This window comes from Lepisosteus oculatus, chromosome 6 (assembly GCF_040954835.1).
Source record: "Lepisosteus oculatus isolate fLepOcu1 chromosome 6, fLepOcu1.hap2, whole genome shotgun sequence".
Classification (NCBI taxonomy): Eukaryota; Metazoa; Chordata; class Actinopteri; order Semionotiformes; family Lepisosteidae; genus Lepisosteus; species Lepisosteus oculatus.
The window spans coordinates 1605001-1627923 of NC_090701.1; the positions used below are offsets into that span (position 1 = coordinate 1605001).

At 40.9% G+C, this 22923-nt stretch overlaps 1 protein-coding gene across 5 annotated transcripts in view; it reads right to left on the bottom strand.

The window, feature by feature from the left end:
- The window catches only part of zfhx4 (zinc finger homeobox 4), a 91750-nt gene that overhangs the window by 63169 nt on the left and 5658 nt on the right, over positions 1 to 22923 (bottom strand). For 3 of the 5 annotated variants that reach the window (XM_006634592.3, XM_015354988.2, XM_015354980.2), the window contains exon 1: positions 16493 to 17083. The exons of 1 other annotated variant lie outside the window; for it this stretch is intronic. The gene's annotated coding sequence lies outside the window, so the exon portion shown is untranslated. Of the gene's footprint in view, positions 1 to 16492; positions 17084 to 20808; positions 20991 to 22923 lie in introns of those variants that run through there. One more of the 5 variants, XM_015354981.2, reaches the window with a different exon arrangement.

Here is a 22923-nt window from a genome sequence, read left to right on the forward strand (position 1 = left end):
CACGCTTCAGCTAACTCGACAGACGACGAAACAAAAATTAATATTTAGCGCATCCAGTCCAATCATCCTTGGAGACAGTCGCACTCACTTAAATTCTTTCCATTGGACGGGGTAAAAAAAAAGCACGTAATGAACACCATTTCAAATACCATTGTGATGTTATCAATCCTGGTGTGCTGCCCATCTCTCAACTGCCGCCTCAATCAGCTTCTCCCCCAGCTTTAACAAATCATACACAAGCCCCACTGATGAAAATCCTTCAATCATTTGCTGCAGGCCGGCAGCTTAAAAAATGTATTCTCTTTGGTGGGGATGTAGATGTAGCCCCGCAAAGCCATGCCTGTACCGGGAATCAGGGCACAGCCCCATCGAGCACAGTGCAGGGCCACAGAAGCCTTAAGCCTGCCTTCCTCCATGCTCACAGCCTGTACAGACTGCTGAAGCAGGGCTGCCTGAAGACCGAGAGCCTTTGTACATCCCCCTGTTTGCAGAATGATGGCAGTGTGCACAACAGCTGAGAGACCTGCTCTGGAGGGGAGCTTGTGCCTGTCCTGCTCCCACTGCCTTTTTTTTTTAAATTTAAACTTAATAAAAGGCGGGTCATCTTCAAGTGCCCGCTTCAGTTACTGGAAGGGTTCTAAAGTATCAAATGCAAATGCACTGGCGGACGAGGCTACACAATGCAAGAGATAAGCACCGTTCTTGTCACAAAGGATGGGACCTCATAAAACAGACAATTAATAAACAACCGACGCCTCAGCCCTGGTTACAGACTTACTGTGTGCAGCCCTTTGGAGATCCTGCTCTGGTGCCGTACAAAGCAATTTGGGGGATTAATTTAAAACAACCCTGGGCTAAATAGAGCTTGTGGGAAGGTCCTTTAGATATTAAGAATGAAGAATAGCTGCTTCAAAATGTTTTTCACTCTAATCAAATCTAATCTCCTCAGCTAAGGCAGTGAGGGAAATTATCAGTTTAAGAGACATCAGAAGACCCAATGGATTGAAAGATGAATAAGATGTTTCTATATGATGGCTAAATTGGCAATCATAAAGCTTAATGTGTAATTTTAATTATCAACAGGATGGGGGTTAATCCTGCTCTTGGCAGTTTGAAAACACATTTGAAATTACCAAAAAAGCAATGAATGTTTCTTTTCAATTAGCAAGAAGACTGTTATGTTATTTCTAAAGACAAAATTGAAAAAGTAGATGAAAAAGACAAACATAGAAACATTTAGGGAAAAAAAACTTTGGAAAACATAAAACACCTGGGGTCTATTTTAACTACCAAATATTCAAGTATCTGCTTACTCTGTCCCTTTTAAATCATTTTGGCATCCTAAGTGGAACAGCACTAGCCATGATATACACAGCTTCAGTACCTCAGGGGCCAGAGCACTGTGTACTCCGGGAGCTGGAAAACACACAGCACAGACACAGTGGGCCATTAATACACAAATCCCACAAGGAAAACAGATCCTTCACACGTTTCCAACAAAAATAGCACTGATTAAAAATAACCAATATAATTAATTTTAAAAAGCGTTTTGACCGCTTGGAAACATACAAACATAATTCAACTTTCGTAAAGGAAGATACCTGTTATACCTATATGGCTCATCTTTGAATGCACTGAATATACATATGAAGAAGACTATAATTTTTACAAATATGAGCCCTTTGTACTGCTTGGGCAAGACATAAAGCACACGGTTGTGATGAATAATGTATAACTTCACACTTGAAGTGCTGGATCCCTCCATGGGATGTGCCTGTCTCTCTTCTTCTTCGCTACGCATATGAATCATTATATGTTGATGAATTATAAAGTACGGTACAAAGCACTAACCAGCTGAGAGCTCTACTTGTTTTGATACAAGCGCGCAACCCATCCATGGTAAAAGCACATCCAGCCTTCATATTGATATTCCTCCTTTGGAGAACAATCATTCACAATCAACTCAAAAGTTACCAACTGAAGTGTGCAGAGCTGTTTTATATAAAAAACACAAACCATAATGGAATAGCAAATCTGTCACTATTATCAAAGCATTCTCAGTTCACAATGTGCCCGGCCACATCCTAACAGTCAGAAAAAAGCATTGCAAAACGCCAGCACACTGTTTCACTTGCAGATTATTTCCTGCTACCAACTGTGAACAGGTAAACAGGATAATATATATCATACTAAGCCAAAGAGTGTGATTTGAAGCAGAACTGCCTGTGTGTCCCACAGGAAAAAAAAAGTGGAGTCATGTACATACCTGCTCTTTTTAAAGGCTCCGTTTTTACACCTTTTGAACTGAAACCATGCTTTTTCTAAAAGCCAAGCCCAGTAGCTCCTGCAGCAGAAAAAAGCGTGAAACTCCTTCCTCACTCTGATTTCTGCAGACCTAAATCTACACAGCTGACACAACAAGCCTGCCTACACAAGGATTCCCTGCAAAGGAACAAAAGACCCCAAAACAGAGCCCATTCTAAACCATGAGGAGAGAGCCCCCGCACAGAATCAGTCCCATGTTCCCATTAGAACAAAGAAATCGCAAATGCTGTTTCTACCTCTGTTTTTTAATTAAGACCGTCCCAGCCCTCTCCATGGTCTGCTGAGACACTGCCTGTGAAGTGATTAAAAAGAATGTGATCTGATCAAGAGCAGAGAATGGAGGGAAGCAGAACTCCAGGTTGGCGACTGCCAGGGCACTAAGTTCTTGAGAAAGCAAGGAAAAGGGCTTCCAGCCCTGCCGTTTCTCTTTTCTACAGTCTCTTAAAACCATGACACCAGTCTACTAAAAAGAATCTTATTTTTTTTTGCCAACCATGGGTTATAAAACTGGTGCACTCGGCCCAGAAGCGTGTTTGCAACTTGCAAAAGTCAGATGAGAAAAATAAACAAAACTATCCTTGAATTATATCAAGTTCCCCAAAGGTCATCACTGCCTCTGCTGCGGCCTTTCCCCAGCACCAGATTCTCTATCAATGTGTCATAGTGAGTTAGGCAAAGACAAAAGAGAAGCTCAGTGTGAAAACTGCACATATCTCTAATCCTGACAAAGCAATGAGGAGACCTTCACAGGCGTAATTATACTTGTTTATTTGTTGCCACGCAGAAAGGACTGATGAAAAATCCATCAAAGTGGTATTATCCCAGCATCAGGAATGTCTACAGCTTCTAAGGCCACAGTGAGGTTTAATTCCTTATTGTTAAAACCACAAAGAAAAGAAGGAGAAGAGAGGGAAAAAAAAGGTTTGGCCAGACTTCTATAACAAGTTGCCTATAGACATGATGTGCCCAGAGGTGTAAGATTAGATGGGAGAAGTACAGGATGAAGACCTCCCAAGCACTGTTAACGTATTTCACACCCTGTTAAAACCCGTTGCTCGCAAGAAGAAGCATCATTACAATGTGGCGTGTGGTAGCCCAGTCCAGTGGAGTCTGCCGGAAAGGGATGAATGTGTTAGAAACCAAACTGCAAGAGCGGGACCTTTCCAACACAACATTTTTGGTTTCCTCTTGCATTAGAAACGCTTCCTTGACGAAAGTCTGAGGCTACCTCTGCCTTTGATCGTTTTCATGGGAGGAGAAAAACTTCCTAGCGTCCACCTAGCGCCAGCGTAAGCACTGGCATCGACTCTGCACGTCTGCAGGCCGGCTCACAGGTTGCCCTTACCTGGAAGCCGCTCGACTTCTGCCGGGAATCTGGGCCCTCGTGATAGAGGCTGCCTCGTCTTAAAACCCGAGGAGAAGCCGTTGCACCAAAAGCTGACCCTGCGCTCTCCCCAACGCGAAAAAAAAGTGGCCCGAAATAAATAACAGCAAAGCTATCGCCTTTAAAGCAGCCGCCCATGTGAAAGATTTCAACAGGACGGGCTCGTATCAAAGAAAAACCTAATCTACATAGTTAATGTCTTTTTCAATTTAAAACAGAAAAGCTGTAATTTTTCTTTGCTGGCAATCTGGAAACACTCTGGAGTTAATTACAGCTGATTCGAAGTGAACCGCACAAACAAAGGCCCATCTATGTCCAGACAATTATACTGCATTAACCAGCTTAAAGCTTCCTGCTGCTGTTTCAGGGCTCTTCCATTACACCCTTCTACCTTCCCAGCACGAGAGAAAATGCTTCTGCAAGGAGGATTAATGAAGAGAACTGCAAAAGAATGTGTGACGACCTCTCCTGACATGCTGAAAACTTTTCTGCCCGAGTCACGACAAAGGGGAGAAGGTAATTAAGTTTGAAAGAAAGCTCTGAAACAGACAATGGCTCAGTCTGAGAGGACGCAGGGAAATATAAAATCATTAACATTTCCAACAACAAAAACAAAGTTTTTCTACAAAAAAATAAATGAAAACCTTGCAGGCTGTAAGCAGCTATCCACTTGTCTTCCTCTCTTTTAGCTTGTTCATTAAAGTCCGGCGAGATATCAAACCAGATGTTATTTTCTACAGTGTGATACCACGTGGTACTCAGCCCTTCTGCATGGCTGTTTCTAGAGCTTTTATGCATTAGCACTAATGGGGGGTTTCACACTTTGGCAGTAAAGTTATAAGCTTTGCATTTTTACTTTAATTGCGCTTAGAAAAAGAGGATGTGAGAGGAAAAAAAGCAAGTTTTAATGAAACCTTTGCTGCTGCCCTCTTCACACCTGAGACAGATCAGCAGGCCTTGCACAGCACAGCTTTCCATATATGTGGACCCACATCTCCATGATGCAAATTAGTGCATTACGCTTCCCGTCAATGTCTGTTTCAAAGGCCCAGCTGAGTATTTTGCTTAATTAGTAAGCAGATATGTTATTTCCAAACACACAAAAAAAGAAAGAAAAATCCACATTTTCCTCTTTGTGTTTATTGGTTATCGGTGGTGAACTGCGTCCTCCACAACATACTTCCATCATTCAGGATGTGTCAGCATTTAATAACTTTGGGTTCTGACCTTTTTACATACATATTGAAAGAGGAAAAAAACACAATCTATATTTTATTGTCTTCCTTTTTGTTGTGTTTTCCGTTCTACTGATGTAGGAGAAACAAGGGAATCTAATTGTGGCTTTGTCAACCTCATGTACATTAATCACCCTGTCTTTGTCTAGGCCATGCAAAGCAGGATTAGAGTTAAAATGATGACTGCTTAATCCCTTTGATTTCCCTGCGCTAAATAAATATTAATCTACTAGTCAATCACGCCCTTATAATGCACAATATATACAATATGAAAGTGCTTAGGGTTACATAAATCACAGTTTTTCTCGCATCTGCTTAAAAGCAAGAGCAATCCTTCCCAATACACACAGATACACACGAATGGATATGAAATCTGAAGTTCATAATCCCCTAGAATATAAACCTCACCACTGGAATTCATGATGTCTCAGTCTAAATGAAACACGGGTTTAATTAATGCAGTGCAAACTAACAAATCATAGTTTATTTCTCTCCGAACAGTAAGAGCCTCCTCCCCTCTGTCTAATCTCTTTGTATCATGCCAAACCCAGCTAGCCATTAGTCAAACTACTCTTTCAGCAGGCTTATTTCATTCACAATTAAAAATATTATTTTGATTGTCAACATCAGTCGTAAAGCAAGTCATGATGAGTGAACAAATACACTATGAACCTATGTGGTTTTTAACTTGCCTCTTTAAGTGCCTCGCTAAACCACCTGGCTTTAATATACACACAAGTAAACCAGAATACATTTCAGTAATAGAAACACCAAAACCCCTCACGTTCTTACACACACAAGCTAAAGAACACCAAATAAAATTAATTTGTACAAACATATTTTCACCTTCAAGATGCTGTAATTTTATTTAGGGAGGGGATTATTAATTGCACATGGAAATGGTTTGTTGTTAAAAACTTGACGATATCTAATTTTCAGACAATCATTTCCTACTTTTGCATGAATATTCAAATCGTAGCATGAGCAGGTAAAGATGTGGAAAAGAGAGTGAAACAAGACCAGCAGCAACGTTTTAAACTCCCAGCAGGTTTAAGTTGGCAAAGTGACGCAACGGGAGTTTTAAAACATTTCTCAGAAGAGGAGGCAGCAGATACACAGAACTGCACGTTCTGAGTACAAAGTTTAAAATTAAAAGAAACAAGCCGTTCCAGCTCATATCGAATTAGGCTACTATCTTTTGTTGAATGTGAGGGAACAATGAGCACATTAAAAACTGGGGATGTGAAGCTCCCTTGTTTTTTCAGAGAGGTAAAGTGTCATCTTTGGAAATGGTCCTGGGGACACACACAGACACCTTTATAATGAAAAAGCCATTTCTGTCCAGTAACAACGTCCCTTCCCCCGTCACATCACCGGAACACCAATAAAAGTTAAAAAGTTCAAACCCTTTTTTCTAGAGAAGACTCTGCTCCAAGGCTCTCTCTCCTGTAATTATCTTTATAAACATAATCACAGACCAGGTATTCTTGCAGACATTCCAACGCAGTTAGCAATCTACCAAGTCAAGCATTGTTTAGGAAGGACTTTCAGAAAAGGTTTTCAGTAATAACTGCTAAAAAGACCTTTAACAATGTGAATATTTTTTTCAGTAAACTAGCTCTTACACAACAGATCTTCTGATTTCATGGTTTCAACAGTACATCTAAGAGATCTAGTTCATGATAGCACTAATTTCTGGGCTAGCAGAATTACTAATTAACTTAAGGTTCAGGACTATATTTAATTACAGAGTTCTTAAAATGAACTTTAGACCAAATGCATTTGCTTTTTAAACAAACTTCATACTGCCAGCTGTTGTGAGTTTAGCCCCACTCTGACCAAAAAAAAAATCATCCATTTATTTTCTAGGACATCATAGGAACAACACACTGCTTCTTGAAATACACAGGCCACTTAAATGTTCAAGTTGAAAAATCTTCATTTTAATTAGATTTCATTACAAACAAACAACTGTCAGCCATAATTAGTAGGCCTTTAGTTTAGGGACACAGTACTCCTTTTTTAAATAAACTTGATGTCACACAAACTAAGAATCAAATAACCAGTAATTTCAGAATTGGAATCTAGTGGTTCTGTCAGTAATTCGATTACTGTAATTTTATTATTGGTACAAGAAAAGTATTTCATGAAAAATAATTACAGGAATTTTAAAAAGGGTTTCATTTTAATTGTTTAATGGGGTGGCCAGAGAAAGCAAATTGACTTTTAACTCTAAATGTTTATTTTAAAAAATCCCCTATTATTTTTTACAAGATAGTTCGGGGATATGCTAAAAAATGAAAGGATACATTAGTGAATATTAATAATAATTGCATTTAATGCTTTCTTTGTTTGGCTTCAAGAATTCAGTTCCATTCATTAGCAGTTTGATTTAAGAAGATAACCCAGGACTCAGGACATGGTTCTAGGCCCTGCAGGTGCCAAACTTATTATCTTGTACGATTTGGGCCTTACCAAGAGAAGACTTTGTGACATTAGCAGGGTCAACACTTCCTCTGAACAGCAAATGCATCAGTGCAATGAGCTGTTAATTAAACTTTGCTAACAAACACCATTAAAAAAATACTTACTATATTTTATCTTTAAATGCAAATACACAATAACAAGATCAATCGCATTCACTATGCAATGACAAAGGGAGATAATTGGACATCCGAAACAGATTAAATGTTAAAAAGGATGCATGTTTTGAAGGCAGTTGTTAGTGGGGCACATTTTGCTTCATTAAAACAATGCAGAGAAAAAAAGAATTTGAATTCAGATTTTTTTTGACAAAAAAAAGAATGGAAAACACATGAGACACTCAGCAATGCACACTACACATTAAACTAATGACAAAATGTTGCTTCAAAGTGAGAAACACTTTAACCTTAACCTTTCCCTACACATAAATCTCAGTAGCTACATTCCATAAAAGGTGAATTAACACAACCATTTAGCTTACTGTTTAGAACTATCACTGGATCTTTCAGAAATTTGATTTAAATGAAATACAGCAATGGACTTTAATTCTCCCTAATGGGTTTTTAATATAGTTTAAAAAGATCCTTTTTTCATTTAAACTTTTGAACCAGTCTGACTAAGCTAAACATCTACATTTAAATCCTTTAAAGGAGTAGGAGAAGGTAGGAGGGAGAGGGATCTTTGGACAATGAAAGTTATGTGCCACGAAATGCTACTGTGCCACAGTTAATCATCTGAAACGCGCTCGGCCTTTGCTTTTAAAAATGAGAATTCAAAGATCGGCTTCTTGCACTCTGCTATGTTTCTTCTGAACCACTGCCGAGTCTGTGAAGAAAGACAAACGTCTCGATTTGTCATTTTCAGTAGGTTTAACGCAGCGCCGCACGTTCTTTACAAATTTAAAACAGCTTTTTCAGTCAGTCCCGTTTTGTTAGCTCATATATTACCTGAGCAATTACTTGACACCAAGTACAACAGAAAATTTTAATGCTGCAGTCGCAATCACTTGTGACTTTTTCTTCTTGTTGCTCTCGGCTGCTGGAAAGTTAAAACTTCTTTAAAACAAACAATTAAAGCGTATTCCAGAGTGCAGGCCAGAGACTGAGGCAGGATATGAGAAGGCAAGTATTAACTAAATACTTCTCTGGGGACTTCTGGGGCTGTACTCAACCTCTGCCCCAGTACAAACACAACAGAGGCTGTGTATCTGTGAAGATTCCCTCTCCCCACAGGTGGACTGCCAGTGTTAATCTATCTGTAAAAAGGCACACAGGAGTAAATATGTCTGTTGCCTATTCATGAGACCAGCGCTCATTTCTCTGTTTATTTAAGTTACCTCAGTCCTAAATATTTCATTTAGTTCCCACCCATTCCATGGCTGTTGAGAATGCGGTGGGTAATCCAGGCAAAACTGAACCAAAACTCCCTTTTGGATGCAAAGCTGGCACAATTACTGTCACAAGACGTACAGTAGCTCTGATCTCCATTTGTAGCTGTAGCTGTCTCTACACACACCGATGTGTAAAATTAGGGTTTACTTTTCTGTGCTCTCTGGCAAAACGTTTTGCAGTCGCTCAAAACAGCCTGGAGCTCTCTTCAGATCAGTAAGAAACTGTTGACCCTGCCTCCCTAAGTCTGAAAAAGCCTGAACCAAACTCTGAAATTAGGAAGTATGAAAGCCTGGGCGCGTTTTCTTGGCTCACATCTGGAGCGGGGAAAGGAAGGTCTCTGGCTATCGCTCGTCAGTGGCACCTGCCCAGAGCAAACCGCCCTCAGTTCTCTCGCTACCGGCGAGCTCTCAGACAGACCCCGCGGCCCGCGCCACTTCGCTCGGACCCGGGCTCGCTTCCGCCAAGAGAGCTCCCACTGGCTCTGAGCCTGCGGCTGTGAGTGGCCCCTGCTGGGAGGCGCGCTGGGGGCCCCCGAAGCCATCAACGGCTCTCCCAGGTCCCCAGTGAGAAGTGAGCCGCTGGGACCGATAAGGAGTCAGATCCCGCTGCTCCACTGCTCCGCTCCGACTTCCGAGATGGAAAGCAAATTTTCTGGACAGGCTTTACAAAACGGTTCACTCTAGACATGTCATATTAATTACAGCACTTCTCTGTTATAATTGGCCATAATTACATTTCCATGTGGGTTACGCTGCTTTAGAGTTTTTCTAGAGACGTCATACATGTTTTAAAAGGCCCGAACACACCCCTCACTCTTGACACTCGAATGTCTCCATTCCTGTCTTTCCTCTTCCAGGGGGAAAACGAGCCACTCATATGTTTCTGTAGAACAGCGGGATTGGAGCAAATCGGAAAACTGAGACGTATTCTTGTGTAAATATTTAGCGTCCGTGAGGAAAGCAAAGCGAAGAGAGAGAGATTGTTGCTGTTAATAAACAGAGCTCCCTGCTCGTTAGGCTGGACAGCGGGAGGCGGGCCGTACCCTTGAACCCCACACTTGACCCGCCCGCACCTGCAGAACACGCATCCAGGGGAAGCGTTACCCCCGCCCCCGAGTTACTGAGGGGGTACACGCACGCGGCTCCCCCGGAGCCCAGCTCACACCGGCTGACCTGAACTGGGTTCGCAGAAAACACCTCAGTCCTGAGGGGTCTGGGCCCGAGCGCCCTGCTCCCTGCAGATTTGGGCTCAGCTCAGAACACTGGATGGAAACATGTATAATCTACCTTATGTCTATTATGAAATATAGTATGTCTTCCTACATATTCCCATCAAGCAATGTTTTTTTTTTTTTACTCCATAAAATCATAGGAGTATTAAAATTAGGCTGAGAAATATCCTATGGTTGAAAAAAAAAAATGAACTGCAATTCCAAATGGACAAGATGGAATGGACAGAAGAAGACGCGTATCAAGATAACGCAGTTCAATTATGAATGCTTTAAGAACAAAGTACTCGCGAGATGTTGGCAGGTTTTGGTGGTGGACCCAAGCGATAACTGCTAATTACATTTCTACAGCAGAAACTTAGGTGTGTGAGTGTATGTGTACGGGGACAAGGGGATTGTACACAGAGCCGCACTTGGCAGTCAGACGCAATTCAACATCTGGCAAGCTGTGTCAAAACTTGTTTGAATGAGACCCAACGCTAAATCACCGTGCAACCTGTTTAAAATGCACCAACAAAAATAATGATCCACATTGCTCCCCACGCAGAAGTGAGCGAAAAGACTTGTTCCCACTTCTAAAATAATCACAGCCCTTTACCACTGTTCACTGCTGTAACAGCTAAGAAGCCTGTTTAATTAAAAATGGCCATTGCTTTGTTTGAAGCAGCCTATAAACACTCGCTGTTGTCACATTTTCCATTTCCGTTAAAGAAAGCAACAATTACCATATGAAAGGCTTATTACCGGTGAATAAAAGGTCAATGACTGAGGCTCCTGTCGACCCCAAAAAATTCTCTTTCACAAAAGACAATTCTTTTGTAACCGTTTCTGTTCAGCCTGAAAGATCATTTGAACAGAGAAGAATTAATTCCAGTAATGCAGCACGGTGTCAGATTTCCTGCAGTCATGCTCCCGATCGGACGCGGGTGTGAAACACGAGTCCTCTCCCGAGCTGGAATATCTCCGGACGTGTCTGCACGCCCCGCTCCCGGTGTCTACACCTCCACGGCCCCGTGCGCTACTTTGGGGCCATGTGCTCATCTTTGGAAAGGAAACAAAAATAACTAAAATGACTTACACACCACCTCACTGGATAGACGGCGCCTTATTAAGAATATATTCCTTCACAGAAACAGACCAGGAGCCCTGAACGCTAGATGGTCAATATTTAGCTACAACACTGGCGTGTTCTTGGAAATCTACTGTATACAAACCTAGAAACCTTTATTTATCAGCCTGAAGCCGGGCTATTATCATACATATTACTTCACAAGATGACAGAATCTGAGGGCATCTTGGAAGGCTTCTGAAATATGAGCCTATGCTTGTTTTCTCAAGTCCTCGACAAACACATCTTTAGGGAGCGCTAGGCACAGGAATAAAGAAAGAAGAGGCAGCATTTTCGTCCTCCTTTCATCTTAGTCATTCAGTCAACCATTGAATGCCCCATTCAACACTGCTTTTCATTATGCAAAAAAATGCTAATCCTTTTCCGATGCTTTCACACTTGTATAAACCCCCATTCCTATCCACTGAAAAGCAATTATATCAGTTTACATTTCTGTAAAAAAAACAGGATTAATGCAGGAATACTAGCATCTCTTCAGCTATCCCCATCTTTAGCTATAGGAAACTAGAGATTATTAGTAAAAGTATTTTCGCTGTGTTACAATAGTTGCACTTTAAAGATGTGATTTAATTAGCTAAGGGGAAAAAAAGAAAGCTTTAGTTGCTGTGGAAACTCTTTTCAGCGACAGAACTGACCTGCCTTCTACAGAGGCCTGAAGAGAATGATCCTCAGTCTGGCCTACTGATCAGAAACAAATTATGAAAGAATGTTGCCGGACTGGATGATACTGTCCTGAGGTACAAGGATCAGTAACAGCCGGGATACAATGTCCTCTTCCTGGATAACGAAGAGCCATGACAAATGGGACACGGAGACAATTCGTTTGCATATGCAAATTCCCACACAAGGGAAACATGTACAAACAAGTGTCATTGTAAGGTGGATTAGACACACAAGGCTTTCTTTTTTAGGGCACGATACGGCCTAGGACATTACTCAGCACAATTAACCAAGTCTCCATGGAGACTAATGAAATTTTGCTATGGCACGACTTAAATTAGAAGGCTAGTTGTGCATTTCCACAATCCAACTTGAGATCCATTATTTTCCAGGAAACAATACACCATTTGTGCTCAGCTGATCTTTGCCAGCTGAACAAGCCTCTAAGTTGACAATTTGCATATGTTAATATAATTAAGTACTAATTACATGAAACTTGTACATATTCACATGCACTTTCCCTGGGCACTTCTGAGCTTGAACCCCATCCAAGTCTTTAACCCTTCAGACAGCTACTAAGCTGGAAAGTCTCTGTGCGTTACAGTACAGCCTCAGGGCTGACACAAAAAGGCCCCACACTTAATACATTAAGCCTCCTCCTGACTCCTCATCTTTCCACCCACAAGACTGAAAGGTATTTGAGGGGGGCTTTTTAAATCTTATGGACCTGCGAATGTTTGTAACCCTGTATCCTAGCAAACCCAATCGCTCCATCAACAAAAGCAAAACACTTCTTATATAATGAAGTTATAATTTAGCACTCATATCTATAGCAATCAGAAGGGAAATTGTGAAAAAGAGCAAGAAATACTTTGAAGAGAGCAGCATGATTGGAGGTTAAAGCAATTTATTACAAATGAGCTTTGGATTAATATATGCAAAAGGCAATTAAGCAATGCTAATTACTTTGACAGAGTTAATTAAATATAATTACACATTTTCAGCAACTGCATAAAGCACAGTTTAAGAATAATTTTATTGAGATTAATTGTAAATAAGAATAAATTAAATGTGTATTTTGACAGGCATGAATAAAAAGCTTTGCAAATTCACTTGAAGAACAGACATCACCACACAGGCAGACACACACAAAACACTATCATACCTTCAAATCTTACAGCATCTAACTTTTTGAAACTGAAATGGACAGGAATCTTAAAGAAAAACAAACAGCCAGAGAAGATTAAAGGCCCCTTTGTCCTTCTTCATATGCATTTCTTTTAGCAAGCTAAATTAAGCGAGTCTGTTCTAAGTTTTAGGAAGGAACATTTCACACTGAATGGAAAAAATGTTCTATCACATCTGAAATTTGTGCAGCTGTGCGGAACTTGGTCCAGATGGTTCAGGACTATAAAACAAACACAAAAATGATACACAGTAAACCATCCCGGGATTATAAGACAATGTCAGTCTCTCGGAAAATATCGCCCTAAATCTCTACTTGCGGTGTTTTATTCTTTTTCCTGAACGCAGAATATTCTAAATTCCATTCTTAAGGAATATGGAGTCAACTTGTACTGTTGTCTTTATTTGTACTTTCTTTTTTGAACCATTTTTAGCTGAATTGCACAAAATCCTGGAAGAAGCTCAGTGATGGGATACGCTGGATAAACACACCATTATCCAACCCCAGAGACTACACTGCTGTGCTTGTCCGAAACAGGGCTGACTTATACTTATAGGTAAATGTGTCCTACTATCAGATACCTCAACAAGAAACAAAGCAGCAAATGCAAAAATTATTCTAGATAATTCTACCATCATTACAATGGAAGGAGGGGGCTGTGTTTGAGTAGGAGGTCCTTATTATTAAAATCAATATCGGATTAGCACAATATTTTTAAGCATTCAACTGGATAAATATTTCTCTTTCAAGCCTTTCCCAAAAAAAGGGCTCTTAATGTGACACCGACCAGGCAGACATGGTCCCTAGAATGCTTGTGCATTTTCTGTGTAAAACATTAAAACAGCTCGCAACAAGCCTTTCTGCAGCGAAGGATTTTAAATCATCCACCCTCTTCTATTAGACTTGAGACTTATTGAGGTAGAAACCATAAAAAATGAAGAAGGGAAATTTAATCCCTGAAATATTGATTTGCACATTAATATCATATAGGCAGAGGGCAATTTGGCTTCATGGAAATGACACATTGTCGACCCTTGGAGAAGCCTGAGCCAATCTTACTGCAGAACATGTCTGAGTCTCAAGAGTTATTAAGGGCTTCCCTGTTTGCCTTTATGAGATTCCTCTATGCCTACCTTTGCAATCTTAAACGTATTATTATTATTTTGAAGCAATTGTAAACCTCGGGGGGTTCCTATTTAATGGGAAGGAAGGTACAGCATATTTACATCCAAAATGCCACGCTCAGCTCCTGCATTCAACTAAAGCCCCTTTAAAAAAATAAAAAAAGTTTAATACGACACCGTGATTTATGTCACTATTTCACCAGTTTAACTAAACGCTCCTTTATTTTTTAATGGAAATGTTTTACACCTTTCTATTCGTTAGTCGTTTTTTCACTCGTTTAAAGAAAAATGACGATTGCCCTCATATCGTATTTTAAAGACGCTGTAACACCTAAGCACAGAAATGACCTAATGTTAGAGGTATAAATGCTTTAGATCTAGTATTTGTTTATGGAGTGTTTTCTACAATATCACATGAATATTTTGCAACGAATGTTTGCTCTCTTAAAAAAGAAACGCGAGCACAACAGGATACTATAAGAAAAGAAAATAAGAGGCTCCGTTCACGACCTACAACTACAAAATAATAAGCAGTAATTATTCACAGAGATAATAACGACGAAGAGGCAGGAAAATGCGAACAAAGACAGTACACAAGTGCTACAGTCTCGTTCCTTAAATGCATGTCCTTCATCCGAAAAAAGGGAAGAACACACGACCGATCGAATAAATTCAAAATAAAACACACGCGCTTTTAATTCCCACGCCCCACAAAAACAAATACGATTAAAACGATTTCCCCGATTTCTGCAAACTATTAATCTCCCTATAACATAGAAATAAACGATTTCGTGTTTTATTTTTTATTTTTTAAAGAAAAGGCTAGATTTGTTGTTGTTGTTTTTTTTTTTTAAAGATTTTGCACTCTCCTCTCCAACCCGCGGGAGGACAGATCGCAGCGGCGGCGGCTGGGTGCGAGGCGCGCAGGAGACACGGGCTCTCCCCCAGCCGGGCTTGCGCTCTGCCCCAGTGCCGGCGCGGCTCTTCAGCTGCTCTCTGGGAGCGATCGATGCCCCTGTCACTGTCGCGTCCCAATCGGAGCCAAGTCTCTGCCTCCAACTAACCAGCAACCCCAAAAAGGCAGGACTGCCTCGGCGCCTCTGCGCTGCTCCGCCAGCGCGAAATCAGAGCGACTGATGATACTGCGGATCCTCAGCCGGCAAAAAGAAAACAAAAAAAAAAACAAAACAAAAAATACATCCGAGGACGAGTAACGATGTGGCTGGGATAAAAATGCATACCATACGATAAAGGGAGGTTTCAAAAAGGAGCTAAAAAAGAGGGGGGAAGTGGAGATTTCGGCAGGAGGAAACGTTGCTGTCAGAAAGGAATTTGGTGCTGATGAAAGTTTGTCATCGTCGGAGAGAAAGTTTTTTTTGGGGAGGGGTGGGGGGGGGTTTACATGGACGGACGATACACATCCACGTTTGCTGCCTGCGATCTGCCTGGGAAGCTCTGGGACTGTGAACCGTCTCTGCGGGACCCGCTTGAATTTAAGAGCTGAATCCCCACCGATCACGGCTAGGCAGCTGTCCAAGCGGCCGATAAGAGAAACTCCTTTGCGCCTCACAGGTAATGACAATAATAATCCTAATAATAACAACAACAACAAGAACACAGTCTATCCTGCCTTTTTTTCAGATAAGTTTAATACAACATTTAACACCTCTGCCTTTTTGCTGCCACGCTTTGTTTTTTGACTAAGCATACGCAGCCTAGGTGACGTTTCACTCCGAAAAAAGTTTTCCAAATGTCAAGAATCGCGGCTGCCTCGGCGGTGACAGGTCGCTACACCTCAGCCAGATGAAAGCCGCGCCGCTCCCGGAGCGACGACGCTCTCCGGCGTCCGACCCCCGACGATGCGACTAGCAAGTGGCCGGCTGCCCCTTCTTAATAAAATAAATCAGGCGGCCAGGCGTTACTGGGAGCCGGGCTCCGCCGATTAGGTCCAAAAAAGAAGCAAACGTTTAAAAGCCGACTTCCGCGGGGAAAAAAATAATAATTTTATACTTGTCGGCAGTGGAAGCCACCTAGCCGCCCGAATAAACTTTATTGGAACTGGATCTGGGTCTGGCAGCGCTGCGACTTGTCAGTCATATATCTTGTGTCTGTGGACAGTTTACGGCTCTTAAAATCGGAAGAAAGCGCTCGCATAAACATAACGGAGAGCCGAATTCAATAACAACCGCAAAAAAATGCTACCTTTAAAAAATCGCATCGGACTGCCGTAAGCCGGCGAGAGCGGAATATCAAAGATTGTGCGAAAGATCAGCGCAGAACGATAATCAATACTCGACCTAAATTTAACGCGAACTACTCAATAAAAGTTAAAGAAAAAAAACTTACTTGCTTTCCCCGCGCAGTTTCCTCCTTTTCTTCTCCCGTTGTTTCAATAGATAAAGCAGGTCACATCCAATGATCGCGAAAGTTATTTTAAAAAATTAAAAAAAGAATAATCCTTCAACTTTATTGGAAAAAAAATAAAAAAAATACGAACAGTGAGAATAATGAAGCGGTCCTTCCGAGTCCGGCTGGCAAAGCATGTGTCGACCGCTGCCTCGCAGTTTAGGTTGTGGAGGGGTTGGAAAAAGGAGATGAAAATCCGATATGTCTTTATTCTGCTAATTATTATCGTTTTAGCCCTGTTTAAAAAAATGGCTGATTAAGTTGAGTGCGCATGTCTTTGTGTGCCTATTCCCGATATGCACTCTGGGAATGAGAGCGAGCGAGAGAGAGAGCGAGGTGTAATTAGTGAGGTGATCAACAGTCTCCACATTGCAAATGACGCGCTGTTTCAACTTAGAGAGCTGGAGGGCTACAAGGGCCAGATATACAAAAATGATCTAATAGGAGGGAAAAAAAATCTTTAAGGTATAGTGAGTGCGCGAATGTCATGCCAACACAATGAAAGACCCTCCAGTGACGCTGAGCATCTATGAATTACATAGAAATGATTTTTTAAGAAAGGAGAAGATTCAAATGAAAGGGAAGGGAAGGAGGGGAGGGGGTGGGGGGGTAGTTGGGGGGAAAGAAACAGAAAATAAAAACTGTTGTGGTAGAGAGATCTGAGAAGAAGGGAAAAAAAACAGGACGCATTTCAGTCCAGAATGCTCTTTTGCTGATTTTATGCAACATGCTTAGAATGACCTGGGGAGAATGGCATCTGAGATCGAGTGAAACCGGCAGATAAACCCGTGCAGAACGTACAATCAGGCCGCTCCTGAATTGGACCAGGTAGAACCCAAATACATTTTATTTATGTGGTTAATATTTTGTGGGCCTACGCGCACTAGAAAATACATACATCCTTCAGGTTGCAAGAGGTGTGATGATGTCACTGAAATTAGATTAATCATTGAGTTGAAATAAACACGCAGAAAGTGCGTGCGTGTTATCCATCCTCCATTCCCGGTGCCTTTTTAATATCCAAGACCTCAATCTGCCGCATGCACGACATAATTTGTCCAGCAAATGCGGATCCTTTAAATCGTACATCCTTGATTAAACAGTAATTTAAAATACGCAAAGAAACTGCACTTTCACACAGTATAATAGGGCTGAAAACAACATGATTGTGCAGAGAAAGGGCAGAATATATTTGACCTCGAGAACTTTTAGATCAAAACAGCCACAAACAGGAATATAAGCGCATATTAAATTGGATTTAAGTGTATTTAAATACACAAACCTTCAGAAATGTATGGCTCTGTTTACACTGTAAATCACAGAAACATCACAAAGATTAGTATGTATGCGTGTGTGGCTTTCAAATTAAAAAATGACTTACAAAAATGGCTTAACAGAAATCGACTCGAACACAAACTAATGGTAACGGAGACTGTGTAGCAGAAGTGTTATATTTATATTTTTTTCTGTAAATATCTAAAATATCTCCACTGATCAATCATTTGACGCGTAATGAACACATTAAACTGATGGGGTTTTCAGGCTTTAAAATTTGGCGATAATATGAAATTACGACGCGTAAATAAAGACAGAATAACAACGTGCAGGAACCTCAAACAAATGAGTTTCATGTAGACCTATATACAGTACGTGTGTATGCAAATACGAGGGCTCTGTAGATTCGTGAATTTCATGTGCAAAATTATGAACATATATGGCTCATTATACGTACATGTATTACTAAATGCATATCTTGTCAACAAATAAAACATGCCAAATGTACAACTGACAATTCCCCGTGTTCGTGTACATGTGTTTTGAACAGAATATCATATTATATAAACACACACACACACAAAATACAGCACTCCAATGATGGAGTGTCTTCCCATTTCAGGTAGCATTTCCCTGGGCTTTTTTACTTCCTCTCTGACCGTTTATTTTGTCTTTCTGTTCTAATAGTCGCTATCGGAAAGAAAACCTGCAGGATGTTAATCGTTGGGAAAAATCAAGAGATCGCCTGTCCTTTATGAAAAAATCGAAGGAGGTGAATTGAGTGAGCTGGGTTTCAGGATCTAATGATAAGGCAAGCGGGCAGCGGGGCTGCGGCCGCAGTAGCAGCGAATCCCTCTTCCTATAGTCACTCCTTGGATTGTTGTGTCTGGGGCTCTATTTGGTCTTCGGCTCGGCGAAAGGTGGTCGGCAGAAGCCCCCTTTTTTTTTTACGGCATTTCACCCGGCTCCCTGACTGCTACCCCTCCGGGGAAACCGAGCGGCCAGCACCGAGGGAGACGCGCCGACAGAAACCGGAGCTCACAAGGAGGATATTGTGATGTTATCTTCTAAGAAAAAAAGAGACGAGCCGCTCTACCAGATCACTTTTACAGTCTCGATTCTTGTAGATTTATTTCCTCGGCATCGGTGATTGGCGGCACTTTAACGCAAATAAGTGTGTTGCGTGTGTGTAAGTGTGAATGTGTAAGGCGTTTTGCACTTTAACTTCGTAAACAGTGAATGGGGCTATTCTACCCCCTTTTTGTCAGAGACGTATTTTATTAACAAGATTAGTGCTGCATGAAGGACTGTAAAAAAGTAATGAATTTTTCAGCTTTCCCCAGTGCAAGGATGTGCTCCTAAGCGGAGCACAATTAGCTCACAAAAAGACGACCGTTGTAATTGTGCTTTGACATTACTTAAGTTTATTTTTTGATCACGACGAAGGCGAAAGTGAGCGGAGCTTTTTGCAGGGTTGAGTCTACTCCTGATCTGCGATACAGTCACGCCGGACACCCCACTGTCCCTCCCTCCTGCTCTGTTCCTGAGGCTCTTTCACAAAGGCTGTGTGTTAACTAACAGTTTTTTTTTACTTCCATGCCCCGCGCTCAGAAATAATGATAAAGATCGGAAATATAGACGCTCTACTATTAAGCCTGAAACTGTTAAAAAGTTTTTTTTTAATAAAAATTAGTGGAGGCGTCCTAAGATGCTTCTTTCAATGTGAACAAAGTTAACATGAACGAAATAAAACACTTGTTCGCTGTACAGAACTACTGCTCGGAATAATTACGTGTCTCATAACCGAAACTGAGATAACGAACAAGCAGTGTTTAACAGCATTTCTGACAGAATTTCTGCTGAATGGGCTTTGCTTTTTTCTTAAACCAAAATGTTTTATTTGGTTTTCTCATTTAAATAATTCGACTAAACATTGTTACATCCTCGTTGTTGTTATTATTATTATTATTATTATTATTATTATTATTATTATTATTATTATTATTATTATTATTATTATTATCACAGAAAACAGCGGCAGATCACACGTTCAGTTGTTGCGCTTTTGCTCAATATTTCCAATATTTCTGTATTCTTGTTAATGTTAGTTACATTGTTTCCGTCTGTGGTCCGCTTGTCCTTTCTGACAATATCTAGAAGGAGGAGAAGTTCTTCTCCTGTTTAAAGGGAAAGGTTCGGCGAACACGCGTGGCGCCCTCTGGGGTTTAAGGGGTCACGGTTTGGACAGAACCAGACCCGCCTCCACTATGAAAATCGAACCTAAAGTTCCTAGACAAAAGCACTGAGTACAGTCCTCTTAGGCAACAAACAAAAGTTACAAACCAGCAATACACACAAACTCTGTTGGTCCCTGAGACTTCGTACAGAGCGATACAAACAGCCTTTTAGCAGCCTCGCGGACAGATCATACAAGCCAACTAGTGCAAAACACATTTTAGACCCACTTAGAGGTTAAAAAGAAATAAGGAAAGAAATCGCCCAAAACTGCAAAAACCCGAGCTCTCCAGAAAAAGGTGGATGAGCCAGTGTTGTCTGTAGTTATCTGAAGAAAACCAGATGTTTTTGTTTAAATTACAATTTATCCGAAATTTCTGCAAAACCGCTTTGATAGGCAATACGTTCCTTACAGCTCCTCCGTTTCAACAAGGGGAGAACAATAGGAACACATTTTAAATACGTTCACTGACATCAAAACAATCAACATAGAAATACTCTCATATCCTTTACATATCTCAGCATTAACAAATAAACAGCTTCTAGAAACAATCTGTTAAAAATCCGCTGGAAAACAAACCATTTCATGAAATCGGAAGACCTTCATGATCCCTTTCTGAACTTTTTAACAACAAAAAGAAATCAAAAATAAAAATCCATAAACTGGAAATGACTTAAAATGCATTAAATTAATCAACCAATCCATAAAACAAGCGAAATCTCAGCGAAAGTGCAGTAACATGTACCTTGAGCATAAAAGAGCATCTCGTTTTCTTCTTTCTCTCTGAAGCTCCGCTTAAAGCATATGGAAAATGTTTTCAAAATGCTTAGATTTGGCACATTGTCATTGGGAAGAGAGGAGCGCAGTGATGCTGCTACAGAAAATGGGAAATAAGTTCAGGATTGGGTGCTGCCTCACTCAATGCGGACTTATCTAACTTTAATTTAATATTCTGCAATCACTCTGTGATCGCATATAATTCACAGAGATTTTTACAATGACTAAATGCTAGATTTTTTCCTCGGGTATTTATTCCTTACAACACAATTGTCCCGCACAGTTTCTTAAGGTTTATTTTACTTTAACGTGCCTGCACAATTAGAGGAGCAGGAAATTATAATTTGCTTTGACACGAGTCTATCTAAATATGGTGAAAGCTTAATAATAAAACCATTTGCAGAGTAAAAGCGAGATATAGAAACTGCTGTTTGTAGAACACCAAGCCTTAATCGATGTATTGGGGACATTCTGATCGATTAGATAAACGAAAATCTATACAGAACAAGAGACCAGTTTTCACATTTCCTTTTTGTTTCTTAATAAAACTCACAATAACAAAGGAGGTTGCAGACAGAAAAAATCTAGATAGCTATCAAATTACAAATACAAAAAATTATTTCCAGATGTGGAATGATAGTAACTACACTGATGACAGTAATTATAAAAGGATATAATAAAAAAGCCACATATTTTTATGAAGACACAAAGAACTATTTTCAAGCTTTTGTCACAATAATTTTATTTTTTTTACGAAATGACCCAGAGGAGCAACGATTAATTAAAACCTTTTTTCCATTCATTAAGTCAACTCCTGATAAACTCGCCCCTGCGTTTTGGGTAGAGCTGTCAAATCAAAAATGTAAATCCCGTGCATAAGGTTGGTTTTAATTGATGATATGTGACTTGTTTGGGGAGGGGGGTGCAGATTTGGAAAGAAACGGATGGAGTACTAGTCAAATAAATTTACATGGGATCACAGCTGCCGGCGTGGTGGGAGACGCGGTGCTACCGGCAGAGACGTTCTGTTTATTTGATCAAGAAAATCAATGAAGGCGACTGTAAAGTATTTAGCGGGGCGTGTGTGTGGGAGCGGGCTTTTGAAAAAGTGACTTCCACAGACGAGTCGATCGCGTCAGGAAACCCACCCTGAGCTCTGCGCTCAGCCCCCGGCCCGGCCGGCACCACCCCTCCCTCCTCTCGCTGCCCCAGCTCGGAGACTCCTTCCCACTTGCCCTCTCGCTCCTCTCCCCGCTGACCCCTCCGGAGTCGGGCCCGGGTTAAGGAATGCTGGACGGTTCGCTCTCTGTTTGCGTTGTTCCCCCGGGTTCGGCCCCAACCGGAGATGTTTTGATTTCATTTGCAGTTTTCAATAATTTCAGAATACACCACCTCCTCGCCCTTCCCGACCCGTAGAACTCACCCCCTACAAACTCGTAATTAAATTTCTGCACCTGTATTCATCGGAATGTGACAACTTCAAACGGGCAAATAAAGGCCCTAATTGCAGATAAATGTAGGGACTTGAAAGGGCGATTCGTTTTATGCGGGAACATTTTTTTTTTTAATTCCATGTCGCTTTTCCTTAACAACTGGGCATTTTTTTGTTTTGCTGTATTTTATGGACAGTAATCGTTCGGGGGTTTTCACAGAGCTTAAAAACGAACCCCATCACATCCACACGTGGACGTTTTTAGAAAAATAAATTGCAATGAAATGCAAATGAATTTTCAAACATAGTGTAGTTTGGCTAGGTTGTAATTTACATGTTATTATTATTATTATTATTATTATTATTATTATTATTATTATTGAGGGTTAATTAAAGAATTCGATAGAGAAACAGTGCGAACTTTGAACGTCATATAAACTCCGGTGATCAATGACTCGCTAATTGAGTGGCCCCTGGCAGCTTCAGTAACCCTTTTATTTAAGTCTCGCCCACTTTTATCTCTTGGGGTTACACGGTATCCCTCTCCTACCACTCAATGGTCCACCCCCCACTTTGGAAATAACCCTGTTTCAATTGGGCAGCATCGCAAAGGCTAGGAGTCAGTTCCCTGGCAACCGGACAGAGGCGTCG